This window comes from Cervus elaphus, chromosome X, assembly GCF_910594005.1.
Source record: "Cervus elaphus chromosome X, mCerEla1.1, whole genome shotgun sequence".
In the NCBI taxonomy this organism is placed as follows: domain Eukaryota; kingdom Metazoa; phylum Chordata; class Mammalia; order Artiodactyla; family Cervidae; genus Cervus; species Cervus elaphus.
Window position 1 is genome coordinate 169783297 of NC_057848.1, and position 20938 is coordinate 169804234.

General features: G+C 44.2%; 1 non-coding gene across 1 annotated transcript; it reads left to right on the plus strand.

Moving 5' to 3' along the window:
* The first annotated feature begins 20590 nt into the window (after positions 1 to 20590).
* On the plus strand, positions 20591 to 20697 carry LOC122690959. The gene has a single exon (XR_006340212.1). It is a non-coding gene; the product is annotated as a U6 spliceosomal RNA (small nuclear RNA).
* Positions 20698 to 20938: the final 241 nt, after the last annotated feature.

Sequence of the window (20938 nt, forward strand, 5' to 3'; positions counted from 1 at the left end):
CAGAGAAAGACTGCCCTCTCCATAATTCCAGTGAGATACTGGCTGAGGCCCTGGCAGCTAGAAAAGACTTAACTGATGTGTCGCTAAACAACAGTGAGCTAGTATGGTTCACTGATGGGAGCAGCTATGTAAAAGATGGACAAAGGAAGGCAGGAGCTGCTCTAGTTGATGATTCAGGACAGACAATATGGGCTGAGACACTTCCCCCAAACACGTCTGCACAAAAAGCAGAGTTGATTGCCCTAATACAGGCTCTGGAGCAAGCAAAAGGGAAGAGAGTCACCATTTTTATGGACAGTTGATATGCTTTTAGCACTGTCCATATTCAAGGTCCGATAGAGCAGGAAAGGGGATTTAGAACAGCGGAGGGAAAAAAAGTCAAGAATTTGCCTAAGATCCGCAGGCTCCTGAAATCTGTTCAACTGCCCCGGGCAGTAGGAATTGTACATGTCCCCAGTCACCAGGAAGGAGAGGACCCTAGGGCATGGGACAAACGGGCTGCTGATGTGGATGCTCAAGAAGTGGCCAGCCGGGACTACGCTGCCCCCATATTAGCTGTGGGGCTTCCACCTCTTGGTATGGGAACTCTGCCACCAGTCCCTGACTATTCCCTCCCTGACCTCGTTTGGATCAACGAGGATACCACCCTCCAGAAGGATGACAAAGATGGATGGTACTGAGATCAAAACAACAACCTGATATTGCCTGCCATCCTGGGTCGTCACCTATGTGAACACCTGCACACAACTACACACGTGGGGGACAAAAAGACCTTGACACTCTCCAGACGGCCTGCCTGAGGTTCCCTCGACAAAATGCAACTGTAAGAGAGATTATCCAGGCTTGCAAAGCATGCCAGCTGATGAAGACCGAGAAAAGGCAGCACACTGGAACAAGTTACTGAGGGAAAGAGCCAGGGCAACACTGAGAGATAGATTTCACTGAAGTAAGGCCAGGCAAGTACGGGTATCGCTATCCGTTGGTTCTGGTAGATACCTTCTCGGGGTGGGTAAAAGCCTTCCCCACTAAGGGAGAGACAGCAACAGTGGTTGCTAAAAAGATCTTAGGAGAGATAGTGCCTAGGCACGGGCTGCCAGTGACTATGGGCTCTGATAACGGACCTGCCTTTGTGAGCCAGATTGTACAAGGGGGGACAAAATGGAAGTTACATTGTGAATATAATCCCCAGAGCTCAGGACAGGTTGAGAGAATGAATCAGACCCTAAAAAAAACTTAGACAAAGTTGGCAATAGAGACTGGCGGGGACTGGGTGACCCTCCTTCCCTTCGTGCACTTTCGAGCGTGTAACACCCCTTATAAGCTGAATCTTACCCCTTTTGAGATTCTGTATAGAAGACCCCCTCCTGTGTGTCCTATATTCGAGGAAAAATGCCTACCACCCCCTACCTTGGGACAATTCCAGCAAACACTGATGGCATTAAGTAAGGTGCATAGCCATGTTTGGAAATTAATTCGAGAGATACACGAGGGTCCAAGCAAGGGGACCATCCCCTCACGTAATATTGGCCCAGGTGATTGGGTTTGGGTAAAACGACACCAATCTAAAGCATTAGAACCTAGATGAAAAGGCCCTTATGTTGTTCTCCTTACCACTCCTACTGCTGTTAAGGTCGACGGGATCCGGCCCTGGGTTCACTGCAATCACGTGCAGCAAGCCATCCCGGAAAAACAAGAGAAGGCACAAGCAGAAAGGGAGGCAAGACCTCACCAGTCAAATCCTTTGAAACTGAAACTCGTGCGAAGGGAGCCCCCTTAACTCTCCTCCTGATAACAGTTTTCATCAGGCCAGGAGCAACCAGCCACAACCCCCATCAGCCAGCTAACCTGACTTGAGTGATCTACAATCCTGAGACTGGAGAAGTGCTTAATTCGAACTCCAACGTGGCCCCCAAAGGGACATGGTGGCCAGTACTGACCTTTGATTTGTGCGTGCTGGCAGCTGACGGTAATGGGTTTGGTTCCCACCAACTCACCAAGTTCTTTGCCCATGGCTCTTTCAGTCTGTTCACCCGTAACTGTGTAAAAAGGCCCACAGTACTACGAACAGGTGCCTGTCTATGTCTGCCCAGGGGGAGGAAGGGATCAGAACCAAATTGAAAAATGTGGTGGAGTTGACTCTTTTTATTGTGCCACTTGGGTTTGTGAAACCACGGGAACAGTCCATTGGCTCACTAACTCCGACAAGGACCTCATTCAGGTAAAATCACCCCTGAATTCCCAGAAATGTCCAACTAAGAGAGTCCTGGGCAATGTTTCCCATTACAGATCAAATTCACAGACAAAGGAAAAAAATTTACCAGGTGGGATGTTGGCCGACCTTGGGGCCTCCGTCTTTACAAGACTGGCTATGACACAGGATTCTGGTTTGAGCTTACATTAAAAAAGGGACCACTCTATTTGGCACCCAAAGTAGCCTTAGGACCAAACCAGGTGACAGAGCAACGCCAAAGACTCCCTAATAGATCGACTCCACGCACCGTGGGACCCCCCAGGGTTAACATGTCCCCACCAACAGACCCCCTTATGAAAATGAACTCCTCGGCCTATCTCACCCTAAATGCCTCTTGTCCAGACTTAACAAATGGTTGCTGGCTTTGCTATAATATGTCTCGGCCTGCAGACGGCAGCAACAACCTGGGTCAGGCCGGTTGACAGTAGGCTCCATTACGGGCATAGGCACCTGTATAGGAACTATCCCTAAGACTTATCAACACCTAGGTGATAATAATTCAGTCCCTAGGACTAGCCTCCCCAATTCTACTCACCAGTGGGTACTTCCGCCAGAAAACGGGTGGTAGACTTGCTCCGCCAGACTAACCCCGTGTGTCCATAAGGCAGCACTTGATGCCTCCCAAGATTTCTGTGTCCTAGTCCACCTGATCCCCCAGCTAAACTATTACTCAAAGGAAGAGCTGCAACCTAGGTTAGACCCATCGCGTCAATATAGGGTAAAATGAGAACCAATCACTGCCCTGACTTTGGCAGTCCTATTGGGTCCTTAAAAACGGGAAGTGAGATTGCAGCCTTAACGTTGCAAGATAAACAGTATAATCAACTAAGGGCTGCAATAGATGGAGATATTGAGCTCCTTGGCTGAAGTAGTGTTACAGAATAAGAGAGGATTCGATTTGTTGTTTCTGCAACAAAGAGGATTATGTGCAGCACTGGGAGAAGAATGCTGTTTCTCTATCGCCCATTCAGGGGTGGTACAAAAATCTTTCCAGAAAGTAAGAGAGAGACTAGCCCAGCGGAAGAGAGAAGGAAAAGCCCAACAAGGCTGGTTTGAATCTTGGTTTCAGCGCTTCCCCTGGTTGACCACTTTGATTTCCACCCTCCTGGGGCCACTCATAATATTAACATTGTTACTGACCTTTGGTCCATTCATTTTAACCTGTCTGGTCTCATTTATTAGAGAGCGCCTCAATACCATTCAAATTATGGTATTGAGACAACAATATCAGCCAATTTCACAGGGTAGAGAGAAAGATTCCTCTACAAAATGTACAAAGACAGGGGGTAAATGTGAGCCTGTCACGGCTTTCGACATGACAGGCAGCCTAGATTAGGAGTAGGCCTGGCTTCCTGGAGTAACATAATTAACAGGCCACCTAGAGCCAGCCAATCAACATGTGCCTAGCAAGAAAAAGGGAACCTATCAGGGGAAAGCTGAAACCCACAAGGATTGGGCCAACAAAAATTGCCTTGCAACTGTGTAACCAATCCGCTTGTGCCAACTACCCGATGGTACCCAATAAAGACCTGAGAGAACTGGGGCTCAGGGCCTTTTTGTCCTCACATCCTTGGTGAGGGCGGGAGGCCCTGGTTCGAGTCAGTAGTAAATTCCCCTACTGAAAGTTGCGTTGTCTCGAGGAGTCTCCTTTGCCGATCGGGGATCTGGACTACAGGCAGAACATCTATAAGTGACATCATACAGTATTTGTCAATCTCTCTCTGAGTTATTTTACTCAATATTCTACCATCCATCTTGCTGCAAATGTCAATATTCCATTCTTTTGATGGGGCAGCTCCTTTGTATGCCTTTTGAACAAATGGCCCTGACCCACCACACACGACACAGCTCCCAAGCTAAGTGTTCATCTCTGCACTCGCACAGAGAAACTCCAAGTCCTCTTCCTCTTCTCCCATGGGAAGTGTGTCTTTGAAGCTCAGTCTGGAACAAGTTCTTCCCCCTACTTTCTGGCAAACTGGACCTTCTGGTCCCATCTCCCACTCCACAGAATCCATCTCCCTCCCTCCTCACACACTTATCCCTTCCCTGCCCTCTCTGCCCCCCACTATCAGAGAACTCAGAGAGAAACATAATTTCACATCAGCTTGATATTATTTTATTTTCGTTATTAGTGTCTGCAGTTGCTATAATATTCAGCATCTGTACTTTTGGCCAGTACTCAGCGGCCAGACCCCCAAGCGTTTCTGAGGTGTCTAGCCATGCCCTGAAATCACTGGCTGTCCACTGGTCCAGCTGGAATGGCAGGGGTCTCCATTTTCTCTGGAACCTCCTCTGGTTCATTCTCATTAACTGGAAATGCAGGGTTCTCCATGGTTTCTGGGACCTCCTCTGATTCATTCTGATTAGCTGGAATGGCTGGTGTCTCCATGGTCTCTGGGACTTCCTCTGGTTCCTTCTGATTACCTGGAATGGCAGGGGTCTCCATGGTCTCTGGAACCTCCTCTGGTTCCTTCTGATTCAGCTGTTAATTCGCCTTGGAACTCTGGCTACAGAGCTTTGAGCATCTGATTTTCTTAAGCTTTTTTTTGGTGGGAGTTTTCAGAGAAGTTTTCTTGGGCAGCTTTGCCGGAATGGGAATATTCACCCTCGTGGTTACCCTGGCCACGTGGAGAAAACAAGACAGGGAGCAAGAATGGCACTGGTTTAGGGAAGAGTGTGAAGAGAGGTGGGAACGATGGCTTCAGGAGAAGGGGTGTGGGCAGAGAAGGGTTATGTGCCAGGCATCGACAGGAGAGGGTGTCTTCTTGAGTGGGGTCGATGGGCAAGAGGAGTTTGGCTTGGTGCAGTTCACCTTGACATTTTTTTCTGGACCTCAATTGATAGGAGGTCTTCATCTTCTCCTGTGTAACAGGAGGTGGGTGTTCCATAACTACTCTGGAGCCTTGTGGCTTCCCAGTCACCTCAGTCATTTGGAGGACTCACAGTGGTCTGCTCAGAGCCCCTGAGCATCCCTATATACACCCATCCCCAGGGAGCCTCACCGTCATGCTTTATGAGGTCAGCAAGTCTCTTCCCCCGCCAATGGTGGCCCTGGGTGACCTTAGACATCACAAAGCCCCATCCTGACATGTCTAGCGGAGGAAGGGGAGCAATTCAGATGATTTCTTGGGAGAAATGTGGCATTACTAATGCCCTAAAGAGGCCTCCAAACTCACCTGCCACCCTGACCCCTATGTCAACTCTGTTGGGTCACACAGCAGGCAGAGTGCATCTCCTCCCAACCTTGCTCCACAGCCACACACCTCAGGCATTCATTCTGTTCTCTCTCAGCTTTCACCATTATCTAGCTCTTCAAATCTTGCCTAAACTCCCTCCATGACAACAAGGTTGTGTTTAAGTGTCTGTGGAATCGAGAATCATTGCTTGTTCATCCTGCAATGTGGTCTTAATGCACCTTGAAGCCCATTGAATTCTGGGCCAGCCGACAGAAACCTTTCCATCCCGCTTCCTTGTCCCAGTGTTATCAGAGCTTGTTTCCGTTTTCTGGTCTCCAGTCGCAAACCCTTGTCTTCAGGCTTTGAGAATGCAGTGAATACACTTGCCCTTGCTCCACACGGAGCTGTCTCGTTTCAAATCTAGGACACAGGGTCACATCACTAGGAGTAGTTCCCAGGCTTGGCTTTGAATAGGGTGATGCGGATTGGGCAGAAAAATGCATGTTTCAGTTTGTGCTGTGGGATCCCATGCAGAAATGACCACCTGCAGCTGATTAGTATTCCCATCAAGGGGTGGAGCTTGCCCAGAGCTGTGTGAGCCTTGTGTGCAAAGGTCTTCTCAACACGTGCCCTCACATATCTTTTTTCTCATCTTGTTTTCTTGCTGGAAGCTCCCTTGGAGCTTACCTCACAGCCAAAACCATGGTGGAATTCATTTCCATGAGCAGCTGCCACAAGCTTCCAGCTTCTTGGTCGAAACTCTGAGTCCTCCTGTCCTGTGTATCTAGTTCCCATGGTCTCTCATTGAGCTGGTTCGCTCTGGAGGAAAGGGGAATGGATTGTGTGCTCCACCTCAGTCCTCGTTTGTCCATTGACTCGTAGGCTCCACCAGCCTGAGGTGTACACCTGGGGACAGTTTGTGGGCTTAGTGGGTCTTCCTGGGTTTCCTGTGAAGTGTTAACATCCTGGTGTCCACTTGTTGCTTACTCACCCAGGGTACATAACACTGCTGAACATTTTAAGAGGTAGAAAATGCACGCTGTAGAGAAACCCAAAATATGTCTCTTAGAATTTTTAGAAGATCTTAAAACCTTATAGAAAAATGGACAAGAGGCACGAGCCATCACTTTATAAGAAAGATGTATCACTTGCCTTTACTGAAGTTTATTTAGGTCATTATATGGACGACATTTTACTTGCTCATTGTGTAGAGGGTATTCTTTTGCAAGCGTATGACCTGCTATTGCTTCAATTAACTAAATTTGAATTATAAATTGCTTCTGAAAAAATACAACAGTCCCCGCCGTTTTCTTATTTCAGGTTTAGACTAGAGAGAGAGAGACCTTTCAGGCGCAGAAACTTCAGATTCGAAAAGATAATCTGAAGACTTTAAATGACTTTCAGAAATTATTAGGGGACATAAATTGGATCCGTCCCTATCTAAAATTGACTACTGGAGAATTGAAACCTTTGTTTGATATTTTGAAGGGATCCACTCACCCTTCCTCCCCTAAAATACTAAACGATGTGGGGCGAGCTGCTCTGGCCCTAGTTTAACAGGCCCTCTCTCAGCATTTTGCTACCTACTGTGATTTTTCTCAACTGTGGGGACTATATGTGTTTCCCTCTAAACATACCCCGACGGCAGTGTTATATCAAAATGCTCCCTTACAGTGGATCCTTTTACCTGTATTGCCTTCAAAAGTTCTTACTCCTTTTTTTGATTTCATTAGCCTCCTCGTTGCCAAAGGAAGGCGTCTTTCCGGAGAAATGTTGGGAGCCGATCCTGCTTACATTTATGTGCCTTATACCAAAGAACAGCATGAATGGCCTTTTCAGTTTAATGACTCGTAGTCTTTGGCCTTTTCCTCCTTTACAGGTCAAATTATTAATCATTTACCTTCTGATAAACTTTTGCATTTTGCCAGCCAGCATTCATTTATTTTTCCAAAGAATGTTTCTAATGTTCCTATTCAAGATGCACTTATGATCTTTACTGACGTTTCCTCCAACGGAACCGCTGCCTTTGTGGTTAGTGATACCCCTTTCTCCTGGCAGACGAACTATACATTGGCTCAAGAAGTAGAGCTTTCAGCCGTTCATAAAGTATGCTCACAATATTCCTCACAGTCTTTTAATTTGTTTACTGATAGCAAATACATTGCTCATGCTTTGCAATATATAGAAACCGTTCCCTTTATTTCTACTGTGAATTCTAACATTCAACATTTGTTACGTTCATTTCAGTCTCTGCTGCAACAGCGCACCTTACCTTGCTTTTTTGGACATTTACTTGCCCACACTGGGCTTCCTGCACCTCTATCTATGGGAAATCAAATAGTTGATTCTCACACTAGAGTTTTTCTTTCACAGGTGGAAGCAGCACAACAGTCACATGCGCTACCTCACCAAAATAGTAATACTCTTCGTCTGCAGTTTCAAATCTCTGGAGAGACTGCACGACAAATTGTTAAATCCTGTTTTGTTTGCCCTAAGTTTCTCCCAGTTCCACACCTTGGCCTTAATCCTCGTGGGCTTCTACCGAATCATCTTTGGCAAATGGATGTCACTCATGTCCCTTCCTTTGGTCGTTTAAAGTACATTCATGTATCTATTGACACCTTTTCAGGATATATTGTGGCATCCTTACAGACTGGTGAAGTGGCAAAACATTCTATCTCGCATTGTCTTTATGCTTTTTCCATTTTAGGCACGCCAAAGATTATAAAACCTGATAATGGCCCCAGCTATGTTTCCTCTGCCTTCAAAATTTTTTGTTCCTCTTTTTCTATCACCCTAAAAACAGGCATTCCTTATAATCCACAGGGTCAAGGCATCGTGGAACGTGCTAATCAAACTTTGAAACTACAGCTTCAAAAAATACAGAGGGGGGAGCTCTACCCCCTTCTACCCAGTAATTACCTTAATCACACTTTACATATTTTAAATTTTTAAATTTTAGATAAAGAAGGACATTCAGCCGCACAGAGATTTTGGGACCCTCAGATTTTCAGCAAAAGGCCGATGGTCTTGTGGAAGGACCCGCTAAATAATAACTGGCATGGCCCAGATCCAGTGTTAATTTGGGGGAGGGGTCATGTATGTGTTTTTCCACAGGATGCCGAAGCACCGTGCTGGCTCCCGGAAAGGCTGGTATGCCAGACGGAGGAGATAACTGAATCAGCAATTAGGTCGGCTGACTTTACAGCAGAGGAATCTTCTCCCAACAAATCAGCAGAGGCATGAGTTTATTCTTCAAGCAAGGAGGATGGCTGCAGAGACAGCTCAACCTAGATACGCACTGGCTTACATTGCCCTCGCTTTGGCTTGTGCAATAAAGAATCAAGCCTTCCCTCAGGCTGAAGCCAATGCTTTCGTTTCCTGGGCTCATTTTTTTTTTTTTTTTTTTTTAATTAATTAATTTATTTATTTTTTCAGTGGGTTTTGTCATACATTGACATGAATCAGCAATAGATTCTTATGCTGATTTTTACAATTAAACAGCCTGCTGGGTCTGCACAAGCACACCTTTATCAGTTACCGAAGGAATGCCTTGGTGGGTGCTTCCCTTTCCAAAAAATGAAACTTCGGCTTTATGTGATTTTTTAAAAGAATATCAGAAGAAACATTGAAGCTTAATTACAGTTAATTTTGATATAGATTCTCCATGCTCTGATCCTTTACACGCTTCTTCTTTGTATTTTAATGTAACACAAAGTTATCAGAAAATTGTTAATGTGTACTTATATTACGAAAATAGATCTGTTTCTTCTCCTAATGATTTTAATCGATTTGAGGATGACTACTACCAAGTTTGGGATGAATATTTCTGGATGACCCCTGAAAAAGGACAGCTACTGACCCCTGCTGACATTTTCTGGGAGCAACAGACTCATGTACCAACATTTGGAGGTCGGGAATTTCCAAGATATCACATGAAACATATGGGACTATTGCCTACCCACAAATGTAAGACTGTAATGGATGTAACGTTTATTTTCAACAAGTTCTGTTATATGGCCAGGGACAGATTGGGAAAATAGCCCTGGTATAAGATGGGTAGCTCCAAATAACACTCGATGGATTTGTGGATACAACCTTTGGCCCTGGCTCCCTGTAGGATGGGTGGGGAGATGTACCCTAGGGTTTGTGTTTGCCCCTTGGAGAATTCATAAGCAAAAAATTAGTCAACCTGTTAATTTACCTTATGTTAAAGCTCGGTGGTCATGCTCTGTTTTTCATTGGTATGATTATTTAGCCTCAATTTTTCTGCCCTCTTTAGGAGCCACTGATATTATGCTCAGGGTAGAGGCTTTCAACAATTTTAGAAAACAAGCTTTGACAGAGACTAGAAGAGCTTTAGAGGCTCTTAATGAAGAACAAAAACAGATGAGAAAAGCCATTGTACAGAATCCTATGGCTCTGGATATTCTAAAAGCCTCTCAAGGGGGAACATGTGCCTTAATAAAAATGAAGTGTTGTGCATATATTCTGATTATTCCTCAAATGTTTCTGATGCTTTAGAAGATATGAAACAACAAGTAGCCACTATAGATTTTTCTGACTCCAGCATTTGGAGTCAGATATCTGCCTGGTTTCACGGTGGTTGGTGGAAATCTATAATTTTTATCATTATATGCATATTGTTATTGCTGTGTTTTGGCCCTTGCATTTGTCAATGCATATCTGAGATGATAAATAAAAGATTGCTGATGTTTTCCCGTTTGCAAACGTGGCCATTTCCCTTGAGGGAGATATAATGGCCATTAGTCAAAAGAAAAGGGGGAGATGCGGGGAGCCGGACTAACAGCTCAGGCACTTTCTTGGCTCTGAGAAGGATCAAAAGGACCCTCTCTGTCCCTCCACCCCTGACTTATTTAAGTGCAAATTGGCCTTTCTCACCTCCCTCAAGGAAATTGCTGCAGCCACGATTTGCCCATTCTCCTGACTCTGATAAGATTATCAGACTCCTGTGAATGGTTTATGTCTAGGTAGTCATTAACTGATTATAAGACGCTGGTGTCATACTCTGCTAGAGTTGAGATAAAACTCCTGAGCTAAAATTAGTGTCTGCAGTTCTGCACGTACGCATGTCTTTGATCTCTGATTTGTTCTGATTAGCTGGAATGGCAGGGGTCTCCATGGTCTCTGGGAACTCCTCTGGTTCCTTCCGATTGCCTGGATTGCAGGGGTGTCCATGGTCTCTGGGACCTCCTCTGGTTCCTTCTGATTCAGCTGTTCATTCGGCTTGGAACTCTGGCTACAGAGCTTTGAGCATCTGATTTTCTTAAGCATTTTTGAGGTGGGAGTTTTCAGAGAAGTTTTCTTGGGCAGCTTTGCCGGAATGGGATTATTCACCCTCATGGTTACCCTGGCCACCTGGAGAAAAAAAGACAGGGAGCAAGAATGGCACTGGTTTAGGGAAGAGTGTGAAGACAGGTGGGAACTATGGCTTCAGGAGAAGGGGTGCGGGCAGAGAAGGGTTATGTGCCAGGCAAGGACAGGGAAGGGTGTCTTCTGGGGTGGGGTCGATGGGCAAGAGGAGTTTGCCTGGGTTCAGTTCACCATGACATTTTTTTCTGGACCTCAATTGAAAGGAGGTCTTCATCTTCTCCTGGGTAACAGGAGGTGGGTGTTCCATAACTACTCTGGAGCCTTGTGGCTTCCCAGTCACCTCAGTCATTTGGAATACTCACAGTGGTCTGCTCAGAGCCCCTGAGCACTCCTATATATTCCCGTCCCCATGGAGCCTCACCCTCATGCTTTATGAGGTCAGCAAGTCTCTTCCCCAGCCAATGGTGGCCCTGGGTGAGCTTTGACATCACAAAGCCCCATCCTGACATGCCGAGGGGAGGATGGGGAGCAATTCAGATGTTTTGCTGGGAGATATGAGGAATTAGTAAATGCCCTAAAGAGGCCTCCAAACTCATCTGCCACCATCACTTCTATGACAACTCTGATGGGTCACACAGCAGGCAGAGTGCATCTCCTCCAAACCTTGCCCTACGGCCACACTCCTCGGACATTCATTCTGTTCTCTCTCAGCTTTCACCATTATCTAGCTTTTCATATCTTGCCTAAACTCCCCCCATGACAACTAGGTTGTGTTTAAGTGTCTGTGGAAGCGAGAATCATTCCACGTACCTCCTCCAATGTGGTCTTAATGCACCTTGAAGCCCATTGAATTCTGGGCCAGCCGACAGAAACCTTTCCATCCCGCCTCCTTGTCTCAGTGTTCCCGGAGCTCGCCTCCATTTTCTGGTCTCCAGTCGGAAACCCTTGTCTTCAGGCTGTGAGAATGCAGTGAATACACTTGCCCTGGCTCCACATGGAGCTGTCTCGTTTCAAGTCTAGGACTCAGGGTCACCTCACTAGGAGTACTACCCAGGCTTGTGTTTGAACAGGGTGATGTGGAAGGGTCAGAGAAATGCATATTTCCGGTTGTGCTGGGGGATTCAATGCAGGAAATGCCCACCTGCGGCTGATTAGTATTCCCAGCAAGGGGTGGAGCTTGCCCAGAGCTCTGTGAGCCTTGTGTGCAAAGGTCTTCTCAAGACGTGCCCTCACAAATGTCTTTTCTCATCCTGTTTTCTTGCTGGAAGCTCCCTTGGAGCTTACCTCACAGCCAAAACCAAGGTGGAATTCATTTCCATGAGCAGCTGCCACAAGCTTCCAGCTTCTTGGACGAAACACTGAGTCATCGTGTCCTGTGCATCTAGTTCCCATGGTCTCTCATTTAGCTGGTTGGCTCTGGAGGAAAGGGGAATGGATTGTGTGCTCCACCTCAGTCCTCGTTTTTCCAATTGACTCGTAGGGTCAACCAGCCCGAGTTGCACCCTTGGGGACAGTTTGTTGGCTTAGTGGGTCTTCCGGGGATTCCTGTGAAGGGTTCACATCGTGGTGTACACTTGTTGCATGGTCACCCAGAGTCCATCACACTGCTGAACATTTTAAGAGGTAGAAAAGGCACGCCAGAAAGAAACCCTAAAGATGACTCTTAGAATTTTGAGAAGATCTTAAAACCTGATAGGAAAATGGGCAAGAGGCACGAGCCAGCACTTTATAGGAACGATGCATCACTGGCCTTTAAATTTATGAAGACACGTTTAAAGTCAGGAGCAGCCAATTCACAAGAAGAATATGGAACTAGCCCATAACCACGTTAAAATATATTAAATCTCAGAAAGGTAAGAAAAATCCTACTACAGTTCCCTTGAGAACTGAAACGCAGGCAGAAGTGGAATAGATTTTAGTAATTGCAGACAGATACATTAAGATACTTGGAATAACTGTGTTTTGTGTGTTCTAAAAGTAAGGAGAGACATGGAAATCCTAAAATAGACCCCAACTGATCTTACTGATATGAAAAACATAGTGTCAGATGAAGCCCATTATAAGGGTTTCCTGATGGCTCAGACAGTAAAAAAAAACAAAAACAAACAAAAAAAAAAAAAAACCCACCTGCAACATGGGAGTCCAGGATTCAATCACTGTGTTGGGAAGATCCCCTGGAGGGCGGAATGGCAGTCTGCTCCAGAATGCTTGCCTGGAGAATCTCCATGGACAAAGAAGCCTGGCGGGCTACAGACTATGGGGTCAAAAAGAGTTGGAGCCGGCTGAGTAAGGAAGCACAGCACAGCACAGCACAATGAATATTTGTGAAAGAAAGGCAGGTAGTGAGGAAAGAGGGAGAAAGGGAAATAAGGGTATTGAAAGGAAGGAAAGAAAATCCTCTGTTGCTGGTGAGAATAGAGCAACCAGAGATGTCCCCCAGCAGGACAGCACCACACATGTCCATCTCAGCAGTGTCAGACGGTTTGAAACAACTATCTCCAACTTTGGTCCCACTCCTTCAACCAAACTCATGTGCAGGGCTTACCATTAACAGGCTAACAGTCATCATGGTTTCTCCTCAGTCAAATCGTGATTCACCCAGAAGTGAAAAAGACACGTGTGCCCCAATGTTCATCACAGCACTGTTTATAGTAGCCAGGGCATGGAAGCAACCTAGATGTCCATCCGCAGACAAATGGGTAAGAAAACTGTGGTACATAGACACAATGGAATATTTCTCAGCCATTAAACAGAACACATTTGAATCCATTCTAATGAGGTGGATTAAAGTGGAGCCTATTATACAGAGCGAAGTAAGTCAGAAAGAAAAGCACCAGTACACTATACTAAGGCATATATATTGAATTTCGGAAGATGGAGATGATAACCCTATATGGGAGACAGCAAAAGAGACACAGATTCACAGAACAGTCTTTTGGACTCTGTGGGACACGGCGAGGGTGGGATGATCTGAGAGAACTGCACTGAAACATGTATATTATCATATGTGAAAGGGATAGCCAGTCCATTTTCGATGCATAAGACAGGGTGCACAGGGCTGGTGCACTGGGCTGACCCAGAGGGATGGGATGGGGAGGGAGGTGAGAGGGGGGATCAGGATGGGGAACACATGTACACCGATGGCTGATTCCTGTCAATATGTGGCAAAAACAACCACAATATTGTAGAGTAATTACCCACCAATTAAAATAAATAAAATAAAATAAAATAAAATACATTCCTTTGCCCAAAAGGGCCTAATCAGTATTGGCTTTTTGAGCTCTGAAAACGACATTCTTTTCCTTCCTTTCTTCCCTCCTTCCTCCCCCCTCTTTCTTTCCTTTTCTTTCTTATTATATAAAAGTTAAAGCTTGCTTTCCATTTATAGTTATGACAAAGTCCTGGCTCTATTCCCCATGTTGTACAATGCATCCCTGAACTCATCTTCCACCTAACTAACACTGCGTGCCTCCCACTTCCCCACCTCGGTATTGCCCCTTCCTCTTCCCCTCCCCGCTGGTAACCAGTAAATGCTTCTCTATATCTGTTTGCCTCCATTTTTATCATATACTCTACTTTGCGGTATCTTTAGATTTTATAAGTAATATCATACAGTATTTGTCTACCTCTGTCTGAGTTATTTTACTCAATATTCTACCTTCCATGTGGCTGCAAGTGTCAATATTCCATTCTTTGGATGGGGCATCACTTTTTTATGCCTCTTTAACAAATGGCACTGCCCCCCCACACACGACACAGCTCCCCAGCTAAGTGTCCATCTCTGCACTCACACAGAGAAACACCAAGTCTTCTTCCTCTCTTCCCATGGGAACTGTGTCTTTGAAGCTCAGTCTGGAACCAGTTCTTCCCCCTACTTTCTGGAAACCTGGACCTTCTGGTCCCATCTCCAACTCCACAGAAGCCATCTCCCTCCCTCCTTACACATTTATCCCTTCCCTGCCCTCTCTGCCACCCAGTATCAGGGAACTGAGAGACAAACATAATTTCACATCAGGTTTATTTTATTTTATTTTTCTTATTACTGTACGCAGTTGTTGTAATATTCAGCATCGGTACTGTAGGCCAGTACTCAGCGGAGAGACCCCCGAGAATTTCTGACAGCCATGCCCCGAAGTCACTGGCTGTCCACTGGTCCAGCTGGAATGGCAGGGGTCTCCATGGTCTCTGGGAACTCCTCTGGTTCGTTCTGATTAACTGGAATGGCAGGGGTCTCCATGGTCTCTGGAACCTCCTCTGATTCATTCTGATTAGCTGGAATTGCAGGGTTCTCCATGGTCCCTAGGACCTCCTCTGGTTCTTCTGATTAGCTTGAATGGCAGGGGTCTCCATGGTGTCTGGGACCTCCTCTGGTTACTTCTGATTAACTGGAATGGCAGGGGTCTCCATGGTCTCTGGGACCTTCTCTGGTTCATTCTGATTAGCTGGAAATGCAGGTGTCTGCATGGTCCCTAGGACCTCCTCTGGTTCTTCTGATTAGCTCGAATGGCAGGGGTCTCCATGGTCTCTGGCACCTCCTCTGGTTCCTTCTGATTCAGCTGTTCATTCACCTTAGAACTCTGGCTACAGAGCTTTGAGCATCTGATTTTCTTAAGCATTTTTGTGGTGGGAGGTTTCTGAGAAGTTCTCTTGGGAATCTTTCCGGAATGGGATTATTCACCCTCACGGTTACCCTGCCCACATGGAGAAGCATGTCATGTGGATTTCCCTGCCAGGACTGTGGCATTTATTGTTCCTTCTGCTTGGGATGCTCTTCCCTTAGGTACCAATACGGCCTGCTCCCTCACTTCCTCCAGATCTCTGCTTAATTGCCATCTTTCAGGGAGACTTTCCCTCATTTTCTTGAGTAAAAGAATGACATCATACCTACACACACCCTTTCCGTGATCTAGCAACTCATGTCCATTGATTCTGTGATGCCATCCAACCGTCTCATCCTCTGTCATCCCTTCTCCCCCATCTTTGATGTGCATTTCTCTAATAATTACTGATGTTGAGCATTTTTCATCTGTTTTTTAGCCACTTGTATGTCTTCTTTGGAGAAATATCTGTTTAGATCTGCCCATTTTTCATTGAGTTTTTTTTTTTTCTTTTTTGGATACTGGCCTACATAAGCCCTTTGTATATTTTGGAGAATAATGCCTTGGCAACTAATGAGGTTTGTGACATTACACAGGAGGTAGTGATCAAGACCATACCCAAGGAAAACAAATGCAAAAAGGCAAAATGGTTCTCTGGGGAGGCCTTACAAATAGCAGAGCAAAGAAGGGAAGCTAAAGTCAAAGGAGAAAAGGAAAGGTATACCCATTTGAATGCAGAATTCCAAAGAATAGCAGGGAGAGATAAGAAGCCCTTCCTCAGCGATCAATGCAAAGAAATAGAGGGAAAAATAGAATGGGAAAGACTAGAGATCTCTTCAAGAAAATTCGAGATACCAAGGGAACATTTCATGCAAAGATGAGCACAATAAAAAACAGAAAAGGGATGGACTAACAGAAGCAGAAGATATTAAGAAGAGGTGGCAGAAATAAACAGAAGAACTCTACAAAAAAGATCTTCATGACCCAGATAATAATAATGGTGTGATCACTCACCTAGAGTCAGGCATCCTGGAATCTAAAATCGAGTGGGCCTTAGGAACCATCACCACGAACAAAGTTAGTGGAGGTGAAGGAATTCCAGTTGAACTATTTCAAATCGTAAAAGATGATGCTGTGAAAGTGTTGCACTCAATATGTCAGCAATTTAGAAAACTCAGCAGTGGCCAGAGGACTGGAAAAGGCCAGTTTTCATTCCAATCCCAAAGAAAGGCAATGCCAAAGAATGCTTAAACTACCACACAATTGCACTCATCTCACATGCTCGTAAAGTAATGCTCAAAGTTCTCCAAGTCAGGCTTGAGCATTACGTGAAGCGTGAACTTCCAGATGTCCAAGCTGGTTTTAGAAAAGGCAGAGAAACCAGAGATCACATTGCCAATACCCACTGGATCCTCGAAAAAGCAAGAGAGTTCCAGAAAAACATCTATTTCTGCTTTATTTACTATGCCAAAGGCTTTGACTATGTGGATGACAATAAACTGTGGAAATTCTGAAAGAGATGGGTACCAGACCACAAGACCTGCCTCTTGAGAAACCTGTATGCAGGTCAGGAAGCAACAGGTAGAACTGGACATGGAACAACAGACTGGTTCCAAATAGGGAAAAGAGTACGTCAAGGTTGTATATTGTCACTCTGGTTATTTAACTTATATGCAGAGTACATCATGAGAAACGCTAGGCTGGAATGAGCACAATCTGGAATCAAGACTGCTGGGAGAAATATCAATGAACTCAGATATGCAGAAGACACCACCCTCATGGCAGAACATGAAGAAGAACTAAAGAGCCTCTTGATGAAACTGAAAGAGGAGAGTGAAAAGTTGGCCGAAAGCTCAACATTCAGAAAACTAAGATCATGGCATCTGGTCCCATCACTTCATGGCAAATAGATGGGGAAACAGTGGCTAACTCTATTTTTGGGGGCTCCAAAATCACTGCATGTGGTCACTGCAGCCATGAAATTAAAAGACACCTACTCCTTGGAAGAAAGGTTATGACCAACCTTGACAGCATATTAAAAAGCAGAGACATTACATTGTCAACAAAGGTCCATCTAGTCAAGGCTATGTTTTTACTGGTAGTCATGTATGGATGTGAGATTTGGACTATAAAGAAAGGCGAGCCCTGAAGAATTGGTGCTTTTTGAACTGTGGTGTTGGAGAAGACTCTTGAGAGTCCCTTGGACTGCAAGGAGATCCAACCAGTCCATCCTAAGGGAGATCAGTTCTTGGTGTTCATCAGAAGGACTGATGTTGAAACTGAAACTCCAGTGCTTTGGCCACCTGATGTGTAGAGCTGACTCCTTTGTAAAGACACTGATGCTGGGAAAGATTGAGGGCAGGAGGAGAAGCGGATGACAGAGGATGAGATGGTTGGATGGCATCTCCAACTCAGTGGACATGAGTTTGGGTAAACTCTGGGAGTTGGTGATGGACAGGGAGGCCTGGCATGCTGTGGTTCACAGCGTCGCAGAGACAGTCATGACTGAGTGACTGAACTGAACTGAACTGAACTGAACACAACATTGTAAATCAACTATACTTCAATTAAAAAGTAGCATGACTGAAAAAAAAGACTGGTATATTTCATTGTGTCCTCTGCATCAGCAGGCAGATTCTCATTCACTGTGCCACCATCTATTCCCTTAGGTTATTAAAACTAGTGTAAGAGACATCAAAACCATAGGTTTTGACATGAAGAGAGATACTTCATAGGGAATACATGCCCCATGGTTCACCATGCCTCTACAGAACTTTACTGACCTTCTTAACAATTTCTGAGTGTAGAGTACACTCTTGCTAACTATGTACACATTGCTCTACAACAAATCTGTAGAAAATTTTCATCTTGCATGATTGAAGCCCTATACCCATTGAGCAACAATTCTCCAATCCTTCCTCCTCACAGACCTTGGCAACCAGAATTATATTTTCTGTTTCCATGGATTTGATTACTGTAGATACTTTATAAAAGTGGAATCATGCAATGTTTGTCATTTTTAATGGGTTCATTTCACTTAGCATAATATCATCAAGGCCCATCCTTGATGTAGCATATGACAAAATTCTTTTTTAGGGCTTCAATACATTCCATTGTGTGCATGTGTATATAATATATATATATATATATATAATAAGGTATATATAATCTTTATCTGTTTATCCACCAATGAACATTTAGACTGCTTTCACTTCTTGCCAATTGGGAATAATGCTGCAATGACCATAGATGTGCACACTATATATTCAAGATCTCACTTTCAATTTTTATGGAAAAATACTCTAGAGTTGGATTGCTAGATCATACAGCAGTTCCAATTTTCTGAGGAAACTCCATACTCTTTTCTATAAAGGTTGCAACATTTTAAATTTCCAACAAAAGTGTATAAGTGTTCCGATTTCTCCATATCCTTACCAAACTTGCTATTGTCTTTTTATGCATATTTGGCCATCACAGAAGATATGAGATAATTTATGGTGTGGTTTAAATTTGTATTTCCCTATTGATTAGTAATATTGAGCATCGTTTCATATGTTTGTTGGCCATTTGTGTATCTTCTTTGGAGAAAAGTCTGTTCAGTTCCTTCTCCCACTGGGTTAGTCAGCTCAGGCTGCCATAACAAAACAGACTGCATGGCTTAAACCACAGAATTTGTTTTCTTCCAATGCTGGAGCATGGAAGTTTGACATCAGGGTGCCATCGTGATCAATCTGGTTCTTTTCCTGGCTTATAGGTAGCCTTCATATTGGTGTATGCTTATCAACCCCTTATCAGATACATATTGTACAAATATTTTCTGCAGTCCTGTAGGTGGTCTGTTCACTCCTTTCCTTTGTTTCACTCTGTTCCTCTTGTTTCACTCTGTGTCTTTTGCTGCACAGAGGTTTTAAGGTTAATGAAGTCTCATTTGTCTATTTTTACTTTGTTACTACTTGTGCACTTGGTGCCAGATCTAAGGAATCGTTGCTGATTCAATATCATGAAGCTTCATCTTTATTTTCTTCTAAGAGTCTTATCAAGTCTTACATTTAGGTCTTTAATCCAGTCTGAATTGATTTTTCTTCATGATATAAAATCTTCATTATTTTGCATATGGATAGTTTGTTTCCCCAAGACCATTCATTACAGGGATTAAACTTTCCCGGATGTCTTGACACCTCTGATGAAGATCATTAGACCATGTATCCAAGAGTTTACTTCTGGCTGTCTATTCTGTTCCACTGATTGGTATATCTGTCTTTATGCCAGTGGGCTTCCTCCGTGGCTCAGCAGGTGAAGAATCTGCCTTCAATGCAGGAGACACAGGAGATGTGGGCTCAATCCATGAGTTAAGACGATCCCCTGGAGAAGGAAATGGCAACCCCCTCCAGTATTCTTGCCTGAGAAATCCCCTGGACAGAGGAGCCTGGTGGGCTACAGTCAAAAAGGTTGCAAGGAGTCAACACGACTGAGTGACTAAGCATGCACTTTATGCCGAAACTACACTCTTTTGGTTACTGTACCTTTGTAATATGTTCTGAAATCAGAGGCCTCCAGCTTTGCTGTTCTAAGTTTGTTTTGCCTATTTGGAGTTCTCTGAGATTCCGTATTAACTGTAGGATAGATTTTCTATATCTGAAAAAAATTCCATTTGGATTTTAATAGGAACTGTATTGAAGCTTTAAATTGCTTTGGGTAGTATGAACAGCTTAATAACATTGTCTCCAAATCCATAACTGTGAGACACCTTTCTACTTAACTTGTGTCAGATTCCTTTCAGTAATACTTTGTAGTTTTCAGTGTATAAGTCTTTTATCTCCAGAAGGTCACTCCCGATTATTTCATTCTTTTTGATACTATTATAAATAAGGTTATCAGGGTTTCTCTGGTGGTCCAGTGGCTCAGACTCCACAGTCCCCATGCAGAGAACTTGGGTTTAATCCCTGGTCTGGGAACTAGATCCCACATGCTGCATCAAAGACCTGGCACCAATAAATAAACAAAAATAATTTTTTAAAAATTTAAACTCAGCTCCTGACTATAGCTTTAAAAAATAAAAAGAATTATTTTCTTATTTTCCTTTTTGGAATGGTCATTGTTCATGCATGGAAAGATATTTGCATGTTGATTTTGTATTGTGCAACTTTCTGTGCAGGTTTTTTTTGTGTGTGTGTGTGTGTGTGTGTGTGTGGAATTGTAAAGATTTTCTGCACATAAAATCTTGCCCTCTGGTGCTCGCTTCGGCAGCACATATACTAAAATTGGAACGATACAGAGAAGATTAGCATGGCCCCTGTGCAAGGATGACACGCAAGTTCGTGAAGCGTTCCATATTTTTTAGAAAAAAAAAGAAAAAAAAAATCATGCCCTCTGTGAACAGACATAATTTTACTTCTTTCTTTCCAAATGGAAGCCTTTGGTTTCCTTTTCTAATCTAATGCCCTGGCTAGGACTTCTAATATTATGTTGAATAGAAGTGTTGAGAGTGGGCATCCTTGCCTTTTTTTTCTTGATCTTAGACGTTTTCAGCTTTTCACTGATGACTATGATGTTAGAGATAGACTTTTCATATATGATCT